General features: G+C 23.0%; 1 protein-coding gene across 1 annotated transcript in view; it reads left to right on the plus strand.

The window, feature by feature from the left end:
- Positions 1-3,326: 3,326 nt before the first annotated feature.
- The window catches only part of LOC129614642 (anaphase-promoting complex subunit cdh1-like), a 98,362-nt gene continuing 85,214 nt past the window's right edge, over positions 3,327-16,474 (plus strand). Inside the window, exon 1 of the mRNA XM_055529371.1 lies at positions 3,327-3,543. The gene's annotated coding sequence lies outside the window, so the exon portion shown is untranslated. The remainder of the gene's footprint in view (positions 3,544-16,474) is intronic.

Genomic DNA, 16,474 nt, shown 5'->3' on the forward strand with positions numbered 1-16,474 from the left:
ACAATAATATTTTTTTTGCATGGCATATTTTCCTTTTAAATACACACAAAGCAAAATTTAATTAGGAGAAAATTTACTTTATTTTTTTTTACCTTCTTAATGCCGTTCACACCCTCTGTTTTTTAATAATATAAACAAAATTTTCGTAATATTATCAATTTGCTTCAAATGATAATATTAAAAAAATGTATAATATATGGGTAGAAATGTATTTAATTTTTTTTTAATTAATAAAATTAAATTAAATTTTTTTTTAGTAGAAAATTAAAATAAATTAAAAATTACATTCCATTAATTGTTATATAAGGCTTGAAATTTGATATTAATTAATTATAATTATATATTTTTTTTATTTATTTTTGAAATTTGAGATAAAAATTAATTAATCTATATAAAATTAATTAAATTTATAGGAAAAAAAATTTTTTTAGACAGATATTATAAAATTATATAATTAAAATAATGAAAAATAATTTACATTATTAAAGTTAACAAAAAATCTTATATTAATAATAATAAATATAGAATAAGGAGTTGATTATATAATTAATATTCAATATAATATAAATAAATTATTTGATAACACTAAAATTTAACCAAAATAAAATGCAAAATAATAAATTTAAATTTAAAATGTTTAATAGTGAGAAAATAAATAAATAAATGGTGCCTTATGCAAAGAAAAAAGAAATATTAATGAATAAAAATTTTAAAGTGTTGAATTAAAAAATATGGGAAAAATTAATTTATATTATATAATATAATAAAATAATTGAAAGAAATAATTAATTCGTATATATGATAATTTAATTAAAATTAAAAGAAATTGTGTTATGAATAAATATAATTAAGAAAATAATTGAGAATTTGAAAGATAATATAAATTGTATAAGTGTAGTATATATAATTAAATTGAACTAAATGCAAAAGTATGAGCATACTTATCTGGGCTAACTAGTAAATCACTATAAAACATTAAAATTATCTTAAATGTTTCATATAATAAGTAAATAATTTAAATTCATACAAAAATATTAAGAGTAAAGTTAAGGTATTAAAAATGTTGATATAAAAAATAAATAATTCTTATAAGTATATTCTATATTCCTTTAACCCATATATGCGTATAATATAAATTATCTATGTATATTTTTAATAAATCTTTGTCTATATGTATATTTTTAATAATCTCTAATTTGTGCATATTGTGTATTTATATACACAATATGCACAAATTAAATTGAAATTTTATATCTAAAACAATTTACTACTTCATAAGTAAGTTTGAGTATTTATTGTGAAACATAATATTTAACCCTTTAAAGTACAAATTTCTGTTTTCTTTTTTTTAATATTTGCAATTATTCTCGCAATAATATTTAGTTTTAAATCACTTATATACAACTATTACATGTGGTATTCAATTGAATTGAACACTATAGTGTTCACAAGAGGGTTAATTATTATCAATATAATATATAATACTACTTGATACAAATTTTTCAATGTTTATAAAATATTATATGAAAAAATAAATATGTCCACTTATCTTTGCTTTCAAGCATTATATTCACAATAATAAAATAATCAAACAAAAAAATAAAAAAATTATATATGAAATTTAATCATAAAATTGTATAAAAACAAAAATAAATTGGTATATCATTTTTGTTTTGCCACTTTATTAAATTGTTTAGTATAGTTTTTCATTATCAAGTGAATTCGAAGTTAACTTCAACTTGAGATATGCTTGAATCATTCTATAGTATATAAAATTGATTACAACTGATCTAGTTTATAATTTAATATCCGATTTCAAGGAGAAGACAAGAAAAAAAAAAGTAAACTATAAAATAATTTCATTGATAAGGAAAATTTTTTTAAAAATATTTATTAAAATTTTTTTTTTTTGCTCTGCTCTGTACATTCTTATATAAAAATTTTGCAAAGCCATATATTAATTTATAATGTGCTATATTTATAACTAGATAATATTGTCTATTTGCATTCTCATTAAATTTTTTCTTAATCGGTAATTAGTAGATTACCCGCATAAATTCAACATAACTAGATTACCCACACGAATTCACAGCACAACAAGTAAATTACAAATGTTAAAATGTTTATTATTTTATTCTACATAAACAACAATTAAATAATTATTAAAATAAAATACAAGTATTATAGATTTTTTGTCTTTGAAAATCATTTTATGAAATTCATTATAAATTTCAATTGGTTCTCTCTTGAAAATTTACATAAGTACATAGATTAAACACACACAATTAATGAATATATATATTTATTAAGTATACTTCCAAATTTATTAAGTTACTTACGAATAATCTGAGCATATTTAATTAATATGATAGATATATACATTATATCCATTATACAAAGTTTTTTTTTTTAATTTTATATTATTTAATTTTGTGAAAATTTTAATTGAAATTGAAAAACTATTCAATAAACTTGTTTATTAAAATTTATTAAATACGTTGTATTGTTTGTGTTTTTCAATTTTAATTATTATTTCTTAATATTTTGTATTAACAAAAAAAAAATTTACTCAATTATGATAGTTGATAAATAATTAATTTTTGCTCAGTATGTAGGTGTATATTAATAATATTGAGTAATTATAACAAAATAATATAAAATAATAATAGCAAAATTAAAAATAATGTAAGAATTATTTTATCAATATTATAAATTTTGCAAAATTAAATTAAGTACAACGAACTTCATTTTAATTTAATTATCGTATTTTTAAATTACATTTTTAGCAAAATTTGTTAATATAACAATATAAAATAATATTTTTTATTCATAAATTCTATAAAATTCTGAATAATAATTCACAATAGCAAAAAAAAAATAATTAATAGCTAAAAAATAATAATAATTACAATAGTGAAGTAAATAGCAAAAAAATATCATATGTTATTTAAAATCAAATTAAAAATAATAAGTGTAAGAAATAATTTTAAAATAAAAAGTGTTTAAAAAAAGAGAAAAATTTCATTAAAATTGTTTTATAAGTGTGTTCTTTAATCTAAAAAATATATAAATTTATGTTTATTTTCATTAAATAAATGAAATGATAAATTAATTGTGAATTAAAAATAATAATAAAAAAAATTTAATAAAATTTAATAATAAATTTAAAATAAAAATAAATAAAATATTTTCTTTTTCTCTCTCACATGTAAATTTAAGAAAGTAAATAAATAAGTAAAAACTGTTATATAGGCACATATGTAAATTAAAAATAAAACAAAATTAAGTACACAAAAGTATGTGTGCATGTGTACATTTCATATATAAAAAACGATAAAAAATAATTACTTATATTGTGTATAAAAGATTAAACAATATTTCCGAATGTGAGAAGAGAAATGATATAGAGACAACAAAAAAATTTTGGATTATAAATAATTTTTTTTTTTGTATTTTTTCTTTTATATATTCTGGATTATTACTATTTTTACTGTTATACATATATGAATGGATGTGGAATAATATACGATATTTAATTATACGGTAATATATTATAATTTATCTATAGTTATTTTAAAAGAATTTTTAAGAAGAATATATGAAAAAAAAAAATTTTTTAATTTAAATTTTTTAATAAAAATGATGAAGCAAAAAAAAAAAAATAATTTTTGTTATTGCAAATATTTTTTTTTTTGCCTAAACTTACTTAAAAGAAAAATTTATTTTAAAAAAAAAATTTTTTTTAGAGAAATTTTGTTATTGTATACAAGGTGTTTTAAGAATAATAATATAAAAATTATAGGTGTGTTTTTTGTGATAAATGCCATATTATTATGTTATTGCATATTTTAAGGCTAATTTATCTCTTTTATACATTAGATTAGGTTAGATTAGAAATGGGGTAAAAATGTATCGCGATCCGAGGGTTGGATCAAGTGCCTGCCTCCCAAGTATTTTGTGATGACTGTGCCTCTCTCGCTGAGAGAACGTAACCATTTAGAGATTTTACTTTTATACGTATACATTTAAATATGTAATTGGGAAAATATTTTCATAAAATATTGGACACTATTATAAAATTCACAATTAGCTTACATTCTAATTAAAATTATGTAGTTTAAAATTTAACAGTTTTATTATTCAATAAAATTTATTGTTCTAAGTATTGAATATAGTTAAAAATTTTAAAACAGGTAGAAGGTAATTTACGATAAATAATCAAATAAAATTAAAATATTGGCAATAATAAATTTTCAAAATTTTATTACTCATATTTTTGTCGGTTACGATCCATAAATTTTTAAAAATTTTATAATGGTATATTTGTGGTTATAATTAAATTATACAGTTCCGGTGGTTATATACAGGTTATACGTAGTATATACAATAGTTAATATTATAAAAATAATTTGTTATCAAAATAACAAAAAATGTTATATAGGTACCTTATATAACATTTTATTAAGTCTTTTTTACGGTAATTTTAAAAACCTAATTGTATACTTAATAATTAAAAGTAGAAACTTTGATAAGATATGCAGGACAGGATGAAAAAACTTTCAGCAGTATAACAATATTATTTCTGCAGTAATAAAATAAATTTATTATAATTACGATCAAAATTTTATTAAAAATTTTTTTTTTTCAAAAATATTTTAAAGTTTTTGCATAAAACCAATAATGTTGAAGGAGTTTTTTTTTTCCAAAAATACTGAGTATTTTATCGAAGTTTCTAGAAAAAATTTTAGAATATTACAATTATTCCAACAATTTCAACCACTTTTATGTTAGGTTTTGTACAAAAAATGTTTTGATATTTTCTCTTTAAAAACAAACACTAAAAAACCTTTCGATTACCTAGACTATTCAATATTTTTCTTGCTTCGGACATTTTATGTTATGTAGGTATTTCTACTCACATACTCGCTTATATTTTCTCTTCTTATATTGCAAGAGCGTGGAGTCCATTAACAAAATTAAATATTCTTCTTAAGTATATTTACGTGTGGAACAGAAACGTGCCCTATATTTCTAACGAAAATATATAACAAATAATTTTTATTCCATGAAATAAATTCATAAATTATTTTATATACCTTATTCATTAAGTATTGTTAAAAAATTTATAAAAATTGTATTTTAAAAATATTCACGAAATTATTAATTATCTGAATACTTTTACATTTCTTTTAAAAAATTTTATTTTTAATGTCCTTGTACGCACAGAAAAAAAAATATTTTTCTTATTATTTTTTATTTTTTGTCTTTTTATTTAATTTCTTTAACTACATACAAAATTAATTTTTTGTTTTTATTGTTTTTGTTTTTATATTTGATATATATTTTATTTTCCTTTTTTTTTTTAGTATTAATATTCATTTGTAGGCCATTGGCTAATTTAAATTCATGTACCTGATGCCTTATAGAAAAAAAAATGAGAAATATAAACAACAATAACAAGCACAAAACAAAAAAACACAAAATTTTTTTCTTTTTTGCTCTTTTATAAAGCTAATGACCCATCTTTCTTCAATAAAATATGCCTCCATCTCCCTTACTTAACTAAGGAAAGGAGGGGGGCCAATATCTGCTATAGTCTGCGGCGGATATCTTTAAAACATCTATTTAATATTAAATAGAGAAATGAGAAAGAATAACAATTTTATTTTATTTTTTTTTTTTGACTTATTTTTGGAATGAAATTGAGTGTGAGATTTTTAAAATAAAAAAAAAAATTCTTCGTTTTAATTTTTTTTTGCTTGTGTCGTTTTATTAGAAATGAAGATTTCTTTCTCAAATTTTTAATTTTTCATTTATCAAGTTTTTTTTTTTTGTTTATTTTTTGCGTTTCTTTACGCATTTTTTCAAATGAATAAAAATTTCGAATTCCCTGACTTAATTTTTTGGTTTTTATATTTTTTTTTTTTTTTTGAAATTTTACATTAAAAATGTTGTTAATGTGCTTGTTTTATTTTTACTTTTTTTTGTATCGAGTGTAGAAATTAAGAGAAGTGATGTGATAGCACTCAATGCCGGATGCTGAGGTTTTTACGGAAACACACTTTTTCATGGTAGGGAATCGTAAATAAACTATTCTGGGCCAGAATGGTAGAGCTGGATGAGGTGTCGAATATATTGATATCGAGGATTGAAACAGATTTCTCAAATTACCGAATCGGGTGTCTTAGATATGTTGCTTGAACACTCGATAACGTTTTTTTGGACATACAACCCCAAATTTGTGGTATTTTAGATGCGGCTATCTTGTGGCAGTGGTCGCGTCGTACAATAAATTAGTCAGAGAATATGAGAATTCAGAAACTTTCATTACGAGCGATCGCATTTTTCGTTTTTCTTGAAATTTAATATTCTTTGTGGTCGGTAATGAGCTGATCACATCAGATTATTTATGTAATAATTTAATAAGAAAAATTTTGCGTATTCCCCCTAATTCAAAAATATAATAAAACACGTTCCTTATGATGGGTATTTATTGGTGCGGGAGCTAATTGTATTTGTAATGTAAAAAAATTTTAATTAAATCATGAAATTGTTGAATTTACATCAAATGAATTGGAAAATGATAAAAAAAAAAAAAATTATTAGGAAATTATTGTGAATGAAAAGAAAAAACAAAAAAGAAGAATTAATTTAATTTTTCAAATTTAATTTCATAATATAAAAATAATTTTTTTTTTTTTTTTTTGTGTTGGTTAATTGGAAAACTAAATTATTGTTGAAAAGTTTTATGAGCTTATCTCTAGCATATTAATATAACAGTAAATAATTACATTCACTTAGTTATTTTTTAAGGGACTTATTGAAGGCATAATTTTTCATTGTATTTTGTGTTCAAAGAAAAATATTTATGGAATTTAAAATATTCCTTGGTTATTGTGGTAGGACAAAAAAATTTTTTTCTAACTTTATAATTAATTCAATTGAATAGGTTGTGATTTCAAGAAATTTGATTTGGTATTTAGAAATTACTTTTTAGAAAACTTACTCATATTTTTGTTTTTAAAAAATGTCTGTAAGTACCGTTATGTTTAACACAGTCAAAGTCACGTATAGTTCATTTTTAAGGATTTTGTTGTTTAGAGTGCTGGTCGCCATTAAGTGGCGTTATGTTGTGTAACAATTCTTTTTCTTACAAAAGAAGACCTACACCACGCTGGTGTATGTCAGTGCAAAACTATTGATAATATCTTGTAAATCCCTTATATTATTGCGGCATAAAGCAGCACCTGCATTTTGAGTTTGTACATGTAATTTTAATATTTTTCATTTGTCTCTTTTGGTTAATCTTGTGATTGTTGTGATTTTTGCTAAGGAAATAAGTAATGTATTCAATTTCATATTGGCGTGAACAATTTGTATAATTATATTAAAAAACTTTCTTTAAAATTATCTCGATTTATTTGAATAAAATTTCAAGGACTTCAATAAATAAAAGATTTTAAATTTTAGATGAACAATCTGAAAGTTGATTTATGCTAATTTTGAATTTTTTTTTTCTTAGATTTTACGTAGAATTTTTCTATAACAAATTCAAATTTTCTTTTTAGTATGAATTCAAAATAATAATATTAATCAGTAACAAAATAAGTAAACTCATTTACAATGTTTAAATAAAATTAAAAAATTGTTAAAAAAATTTGATTTTTTTTTTGGTAAAAATACTTGAAATTCTGAAGAATTCTTGAAAACTGAAATTATTTAAACATACATACATGCATATATACCGTTATAGTATAAATATTTATTTATGTATACTTGGTTTTTTGAATTTTGTTAAAAAAAAGAATAATAAAAATTCTTCTTAATTTATTTTGAAAAGTGCTTCAAACTTGATTTGAAATGACGATGAAATTGTAAACAATTTGTTAATTTGAAAAAAAAAAAGTATTTATTTTTTGACAATGATCCTTTATTTTATGAAATAAACCCTTACATTTTTTAAAAGGTTTACTTTTATATTGCCGAAATTTAAAGGAAAAATAGATTTCGAAAATAGTTTTTTTTTTTTTACAAAAACTCAATTCAAGTAGATTTTAATGTCCTTTTTATATGCGTACGAAAGTTTGTTCGAAAAGTATATTAAATTTGTTTGTAACGCTAAGAAATACCGTTTGTAACACTAAGAAATAATGGTCTGAGATGTAGACGTATTTAATCAACTCACTAAATTTTCACAAATATGTCAGAATTCTATTTAAATTGAATGAGATCAAGACAATGGTTCAGTTAGCTGTCTTACAAGTTTGAAAGTTATTTACAAAAGCAAAATTATGCACAAGCAAACACATTATTGAGGCTGTTATGTGAGCCAAAATTGAACAAATTTCTTGACTCCATTTGGTAGCTGCTATACAACTTCAAAACGTATTTTGTCATACATTAGAAATTGTTGAAGCTACGGTATTGAAATTTTGCAAAAAAAAAAAAAAATGTTGTAACATGGCCATTATTTTCGGAAAAGCTGTTAATATATCACGAGCACTATATCACGATAGCTGCCATACAAGTTGTTTGGTTGTATATTAGGGAAACTATTGAATTTATACCAGGAGGAATACTTATAGAAGAGTGTCGCAATTCGTACGGGCATCACAGTGTTGATTCAGTCAACTCTACCTATTCTCGTTTCTCACCAAATTCTATTTCTTATTATATTTAATTTTTAAAATAAATAATTTTGTTCAATAATTTTTTTTTAAATAGATTGGGTCTATCTTTAAATATTTGAATAATTTAAAATTAAAATGAATAATATGAGTTTGTTTTTTTAATATAAAATATTTTATACTTGGGGTCCAGTTTAGTAATAAAATTTTTATGGGACCCAGAATCATAAAAAAAAAAATTTATGATTTTCTTTTTTTTTTTTTAATGATATGGGCTTATTTAAAAATATTTTATGAATAGAATATGGCGGTGTGATATTTTAATATTTATACCACATTATTAAGTAGTTAAAATATTTTATTTAAAAATACTTATGAAATAAAAATTATATATATATATGAACATTTACCTAATTTTTAATTGTATATATGTAAATATAAATTGTAAATAAATTCTGGCATTGAAAATTTTTAATAATAATTTTAGTAGATTGATCAGGTTTTTTCATCCGATATCAAAATTATGAAAATTTCTTAAGTTATTCTGTAGATATAATTAAGTATTAAGGCTCTGTTTTGGTATTGTACACTATACTATTCTATGGTATTGATCAGGTCCATAAGCAGGGATTATTCCATTCCAAAAATCTATTTATTGTTCTTAATTTTTTTCAGATTTGATTTATTTTTATTATGGGTAAATATTATTATACACGGTATAACACAATCATACTTGGAATATTGCAGTTTATAAGAAGTTGTTTCTGTATTTTATCTATATTGTACGGACATATTATATTAATTTATTTCCTTTATTTTCGTTCTTGGGTAATAAACTACAAATTACTTGGATATGTTTTCTGCTTGATCCTGAAAAACGGGTATCCATATCAAAACATTTTGCTATACTCCTATTTTGCACTATTCCTTGCACATACAACATAAATACTTTTATTAATACCTCCCTTTCACGGGTCGTTTTAAAATGATCAAATAATTTGACATTATGGATAGCTTGTAAACTATGGGATATTCATTTTTTGTGCTAAAAAGAAAGTAACGTCGGTTTTATTCTTTTTCTACATTCTCGGTACTTGTAATGCGTCAGCTGGTCATACATTTCTACAAATGGTGCTCGATATATAGTTGTTTCAGGTTCTTTGAGAAAATTTGAACACAATAGAATGTAAGTCTATACAGGTAATGTAGGGAGCGGCGATGTAATAAATTGGGTACTAGCCTTTAACTATCCAACTAATCTAAAATTTAGCATACTTTTCTGATTTCTTTTTTGAAAAACTTTTTAATTATACAAAAATGAATTCATAAAATATTTAAATTTTCCATTTCATTTATAAATTGTTTCAATTAGAAACCTACACAAATCATTTGTAAATTTACTGAACATATTTTTATTTTTACTTTAATAAATTCCATATTCAATTCAATGATATTTTAAAATTTAATATTTTTTAGTTTCACTCTGTCTGTCCGTCCGTCCGTCCGTCCGTCCGTCCGTCCGTCCGTCTGTCCGTGTGTCTGTTTACAAAACTTCTACACCTTTGAAGATAGAAAGCTGAAATTTAATACGTACTAGAAACTTATTTCCGTAGATCTTCACTAGAAACTTATTTCCGTAGAACAAAATTTTTACCTATCTCCCCCCCTCTAGAAGTTATACCCCCCCAAAACCCTAAAAATGGCCTTTTTTAAATATTTGTTGCAATGAAACCATAAGCATTTTTGAAATTTTGCAAACGCAGAAAGGCAGTGGCTTGCTTCCCTTTGCGCGGTATACTATAGTTCAACTTAAGAAAAACAAAATGGCCGCTCAAATTTACCGTTATTTAAAGTCCTTTTTTTCCAAATTTTTGATGTCGTTTTTCTTCTAGACCATAGACTGTAGAAGCTTGAAATTTTAGGAGCTTTTAGATATTAATAAATAGTTCATTTTGTTAGAAAAAAATTTTTTTCCATCTCCACCCCCTCTCAAGTTATCACCTCTTGAAATTCGTAAAATTTGAATTTTTGACACCTTATATTTCCGAAACCGCAAGCTTTTCCAAATTTTTATAAACGCAAAAAGCTAACGGTAAATTCCGTGAAATTAAAAAATATAATTATTTTTCTTAACTCACACAATTAACCCTTAAAATCGAGCATTATGTTAACCCCTTTTTATATTAATTTTTGCTTTATTTCAAAGACTGCATATATGCGTCATCCTAAATATATGCAATCCTAGAAATAGTTTTGTATATGAATGAAAATAATTTTAATAGTGTGATAGCTATACATAGACTGTATTTAAAAGCAGAATTTTCACTTGTTGAAGGGAAAAGTGCTACAATACAAACCATTGGTTTGACCCAACTTTATTTTTTGCAATATTGCACAAATTAAATTTATGTGCTGCATAAATAAAATTCAGTTAACGTATTTTTCCTTTTGCCTCTAAATAAATAAAACTGAGCGGTTATAAACTTTTTCTGAACATCATAAATAGTTGTGCTAAGTAAAAAAAAAAAAATAATTTAAATATTTTGTGGTAGTATTTTTTTTCTTTTCTGTAAACATTTTTTTTTTAAATATTTTTTTATTAAATTTTAATTTTTTATGCATTTGTATCACGTTTATTTTCTTGTTCTTGTAAATTATTTATTCATATTATAGGGTATACGCCAAATAAAACTCTATGTCAGAATATTTAAAACTCATACATTTAAATTTTGCGGCTTTAACTACACACAAACACGTATATATGCATTTACTGTTATAATTTGTTAAAATTTTCATGTTCCTTATTACTTATATATTTTTTTTTCATTTCTAATGCACATATACACTAACATTATAGTGGAAATTTATTTCAACTATAAATTAATCATATATGTACCTGAATTTCTAATGTAAACTAAAAATATAAATATTTTTGGACGTTAATACGCAATCTAAGGAAAAAAAAGTTAATCTCATGGGAACTTTTCTATTTTTTCTTTTTATTATATATGAAGAACAATATAACAGCAAAAAAAAAATATGAATTCCACACAAAAAACATGTTCTTTTCTTTCTTTATAGCCTTACCTTAAAATTTGTTGTAGTTACCTTTGTTCTTTGACTTTTAATGCATACATACAACATCTAATTAGCTTTCAAGAATAATTCTAATTTAAAAATAGGTTTGAAAATAAAATAAAAATATATACATTTATTCTAATTTACTAAATATATTTGTGTATATGTAGGTATTTTATGAGTATAACTTATATGAATATTGTATAGTGAATGATGACACTTTTAGGCTTACCCTATTTAAGTTTGTTATAAAAATTGACACGTGGAAATGCACTAAAAGATCTGTTTACTCATGTAGTTTTGTTTGTTTTGTTTGTTTGTTTTTTTTTTTGAAAATTTTTAAATTTTATAATATTATATAATTTAAATTTTACATGCACTGCATACAAATTCTCAATTTACAATTGTATGTGTAGAAAATTATTTGTAAAGAATAGACTTAAGTTATTAAGGATTTCAATATTTTGCTGTAAGATTAATAAAAATAAAAACTGGAATTTAAGTCATCGTTTCTAAAGAAGCACATTTCCCCTAAGTAATTGTTCATTAGAAAGGACTCTTATCAATGTTTTGGACATTATTCGCCACGCTAGATTAGATTAGATTAGATTTTAGATAACAAATGACCGCAGTCATAAAGCCATTGCCTTCCATAAAGAAAAACATATGTAGACCTCAATTATAGAAGTTTTGTGAAGCAGTAAGTTATGTAGCAATAACAGTGCTCAGTTTTCTTTTCTTGCTCACGGCAAAGTCGGTACGTATTTGTGTATTAACCTAGTTTGCAGTTACAAGCCAGAAAATAAAACGCTTCCCTGGGTTCTCTTTTTCTGCACTATATCAGCTGATCCGTACTTCTACCGAATAAAAAAAGAAGGAGAAAATTTGCTCATTACGTAAGCACTGCTACTGCCATTACATTTTCTGTCAACTGAGCTTTCACATAGCTATTAGAAAGATAACAAAAAATTGTTTTGGTTCAAATCCTTGGATTTTTGCACTAATTCATAAACCAATATTTGCACTAATTCATCATAGGATAACTTGTTGTTCTACAATAGCGCTTGTACTCACTCCTATCTCGATTTATATGTTCCTTTATCTTATATATGTTTTGTACCTTTATTATATTTGGAAATATTTGGAGTCTTTCCGGCAATATATTATGAAAATTGTATTTTTTTGGAAGTGGATAATAGGTCAAAATATAATTGTGTATGAAATTCCAGCTCCATATTTTAAAGACCGCAAAAGGCTCGTAAACAGAGGAACGGGTGGATTGACTATTAGAGTGAACTTGTAGAAATTTTCTTTAATATATATTTTTATTTATATATAAGTAATGTAAGTTTATATATACCTATTTATATATGGAAAAAATTTTCATAATACATAATGTAGAATAAGTACATAATTTTTAAAAGAGGTTCTTTTCACTTTCAGTTCTCAGTATTCTCTAGAGACTCTAGAGTTTTCATGTTTATGTATTTATTAAAAATAGTTTTTTGTTTTTTCTATTATTATTCTTGATATTTAAAGAAAAATAGGAACAATATTTATAACTCTATGTGTCACTATACTCGTACAGTCACTTATTCATATTATACACCTGAAGATCTCATTTAAATATTTATTATTATAATGCTAAGGTTTATTTTTATAAAACAATATTATATACTTAGATATCAAATAAAAATACGAAACTCCTTGATAGCACGCATACGGTATGTTATTACTTAGTGTAAAAAATATTATCAAATTACATTCAAAAATAAAGTCTTAATGAATTTTTCCTACTTTCTTTTGCCCCAAAATCCAAAAAGTTTTTAAATCAATTAAGTAGAAATGTCAGAATTAAAGGAAATATGTATGTTCAATTCTATTCATTTGATAAAATTAGAAAATTATTGTTATAGTAGTAACACTTTTCAAGCGAGAACCTTGCTTCATTCAGAACCTACTTCAGGAAGGCAGTGCAGCGTATTTTGAAGGAATCTTTTGATTACTTTGGGGTGGGATATGCTTTTTTATTACGGACCCATATAGATAGAAATTGGATTAGCCTTTGTGGTTTAGAATGAAAGGTGTTCTCGTGACTATCAATTTTAGTGTGGACTGCCGATTAAACGATCATAATCAAAAGTTCGGGTGTACATGATTGTTTATAGACTCTCTCATTATTGAAAGAAGTGATTGTAATGTACATTCTCTGTGTTTTCATACTGTTGCCATTAAAGTCATTTATGCTTGCTGTTTATTCTATTTAACTCTGTAAACTATCTATGGCCATACGTTATTTTTGTAATTTGTGGAACAGCGAACATTTTATTTGGTAATACGTTACGTTACATATTCCTTTTAACATTTTAATGTTACAGATTCGTGAGTTCATTACCTTTCAATCACATTTGCTGTTATAAAATTTTTAATTTTAATATTACCAAAAATTTAAAATTTTGAAACTTAGAACGTTTTTGGTTCTAGAATAATATGAACTTAATGAATACCTGTATGAAAATATGTCACAACCTCTTGAGCACTTTTATTTTTTGTCTGTTTGTTTTTTGAGAGTAGTCTCTTAAATGAATATTCTAAATAGTTAAATATATATATATAACAGTAATAATAATAATAATAACAATAATAATGTTCGTTTTTCTTAATATTACAATAAAATTTTATGTTAAATACTTTAGTAAAAATTGCTAATAGGAATATGTTATAAGCTCTATGCTAAACAGTAGATACAAACCTTAATTATATTCAAATGTATTATATAGATAAAATATAAATAACATGTGTACAATCTTAGAAATTACTAAATTTTAATGAAGTAGATAAAAGTTAAAATAAACATGCCCGTTGCTATGTACGAATATTGTATAAGAAAGATGAAATCTTATTGCAAACTGTTATATATAAAATTCGTGAATTTTACTATTAAAAAAAATTTTAAAATAAATCATGTACTAGCATTTTTATATTTTTTTGGTGTAGCAAATGTTTTGAATTTCCATAAATTTTAAATTTAATTATTTTTAATTAAAAATAATGTTATTTTCACAGTGATATTCCATAGTAAAACATGAGGGTGTTACATACAGATGTTGCAGTTATTTTCAGTATTCAAATTCAGATTTTCGTAAATTTTTAGAAATATAATGAAGTTTTAAGGCTATGTAGTTAAAAATATAAAAAAAAAAATATTTTGAGTAAAATTTTTTTTTAAGCTTTATTTCTTTTTTAATTAGGTTAAGAAATATCTTAAGGTTAAAAAATATTTTTATAATAATTAAAGTTATTTGTATGCATAATTGTAAATATTTAAGTAGGGATGAAAATATTTTTATATATAAGATTATTTCCTGTTTGTATACCAGTATATTTTAAGATTTTATTTTATAAAATCTTCTTGAATATTATAGAAGTAGTAGGGTGAAATTAATTTTTTTTTTATTACCTTACATTTGTATTAAATTTTTTTTTTGGGAATGTTATTAGGGCACATTTTTGAATTAAATTTTATTTTAGAACATATCCAATTGTCTGCATTTGCATTTTGTTTGTATTATTAATGGTTAATTTGTATACTGCATGTTTTTCTTCTATTATAACCGTTATCTACTGCTGTCGTGTGCTCCACATTGCGTTTGTTTCGGAACTCAAAACTACTGTGATGAACTCTTCTACTAAACATGTCGCTTTGATATTTAATACAAAAAAAACTTCTGATTTTAATATTCCCATTCCTCTGAGTAAATGTCATAAATTTTTCAAAGCTTGTCTGAGTAAATAATCAGTAATTAAAGACAATGATCAGTTCGTGAATTTAACGTGAAATTTATTACATCAAAAAAGTTTTTGACACCTGTTATGAATTTACGAAAATACAAAATGGGAACCATAATACTTTTAATTTTAAACTCTGGTTTCAGAATAACTAATGGAAATTTCTTCATACAATTGCCGAACAAATAGATGAAGTAATCAAAGGAACGAGTTGAGGCCGAAAAATTTATTAAAATTATTTTCTCTTCGAACTGGATTCGAACCAGTGACCTAACACTTTCTAGGCGGATGTTCTACCGACTGAACTACAGAGGTATGGGGAAATTATAAACAAATTGTTCTTCACATTGTTTTATATTGTTATCTACATGATGAGATCTTACATGCAGTCTTTTATTTCAAACACACGCTCACAAGAGCGAATATAAATAGATATTGAGCCTACTACACTAATTACTAACAAAATGTGTAGTTGTTTAAAATTACAGCTCTGTTTTCAGCTTATTTAATATAAGAATTGTATTATTTAGTTATTCTAATCTGTATCTTATAAAATTTGACGCGGTATACTCTAAACTTAATGTTCTCAATTATAATTGTTGTGGTCGTAAAGTCTAATCTTACAAGTCTATTTATATATAAAAAAAAATAATAATATTTTTACATTATACTTATATTTTTGAAGTTGATAAATATACAAAGTTGCTCATCATCTTTCGTTTTGGTCTTAAGAATTTTAATGTAAAAGGCAGAAATAGAAGCTTTTCATTAGATTACTTTATTTTTCATTCATACACAATTTATACAATAACAACAGAAGTCCTTAATTTCTACCAAGAAATTTCTTTGCTTAAGGGTATAAGATTAAGAGATAAAAAATTATAATATATATATTACATTGTATATATACAACAAATATATATTTATAGAAATTTATATTTGTATACATAATGGTACTCGCATAAATAATGTATGAATGT

This window comes from Condylostylus longicornis, unplaced genomic scaffold (genome assembly GCF_029603195.1).
Source record: "Condylostylus longicornis isolate FDR11 unplaced genomic scaffold, ASM2960319v2 ptg000114l, whole genome shotgun sequence".
Lineage (NCBI taxonomy): Eukaryota > Metazoa > Arthropoda > Insecta > Diptera > Dolichopodidae > Condylostylus > Condylostylus longicornis.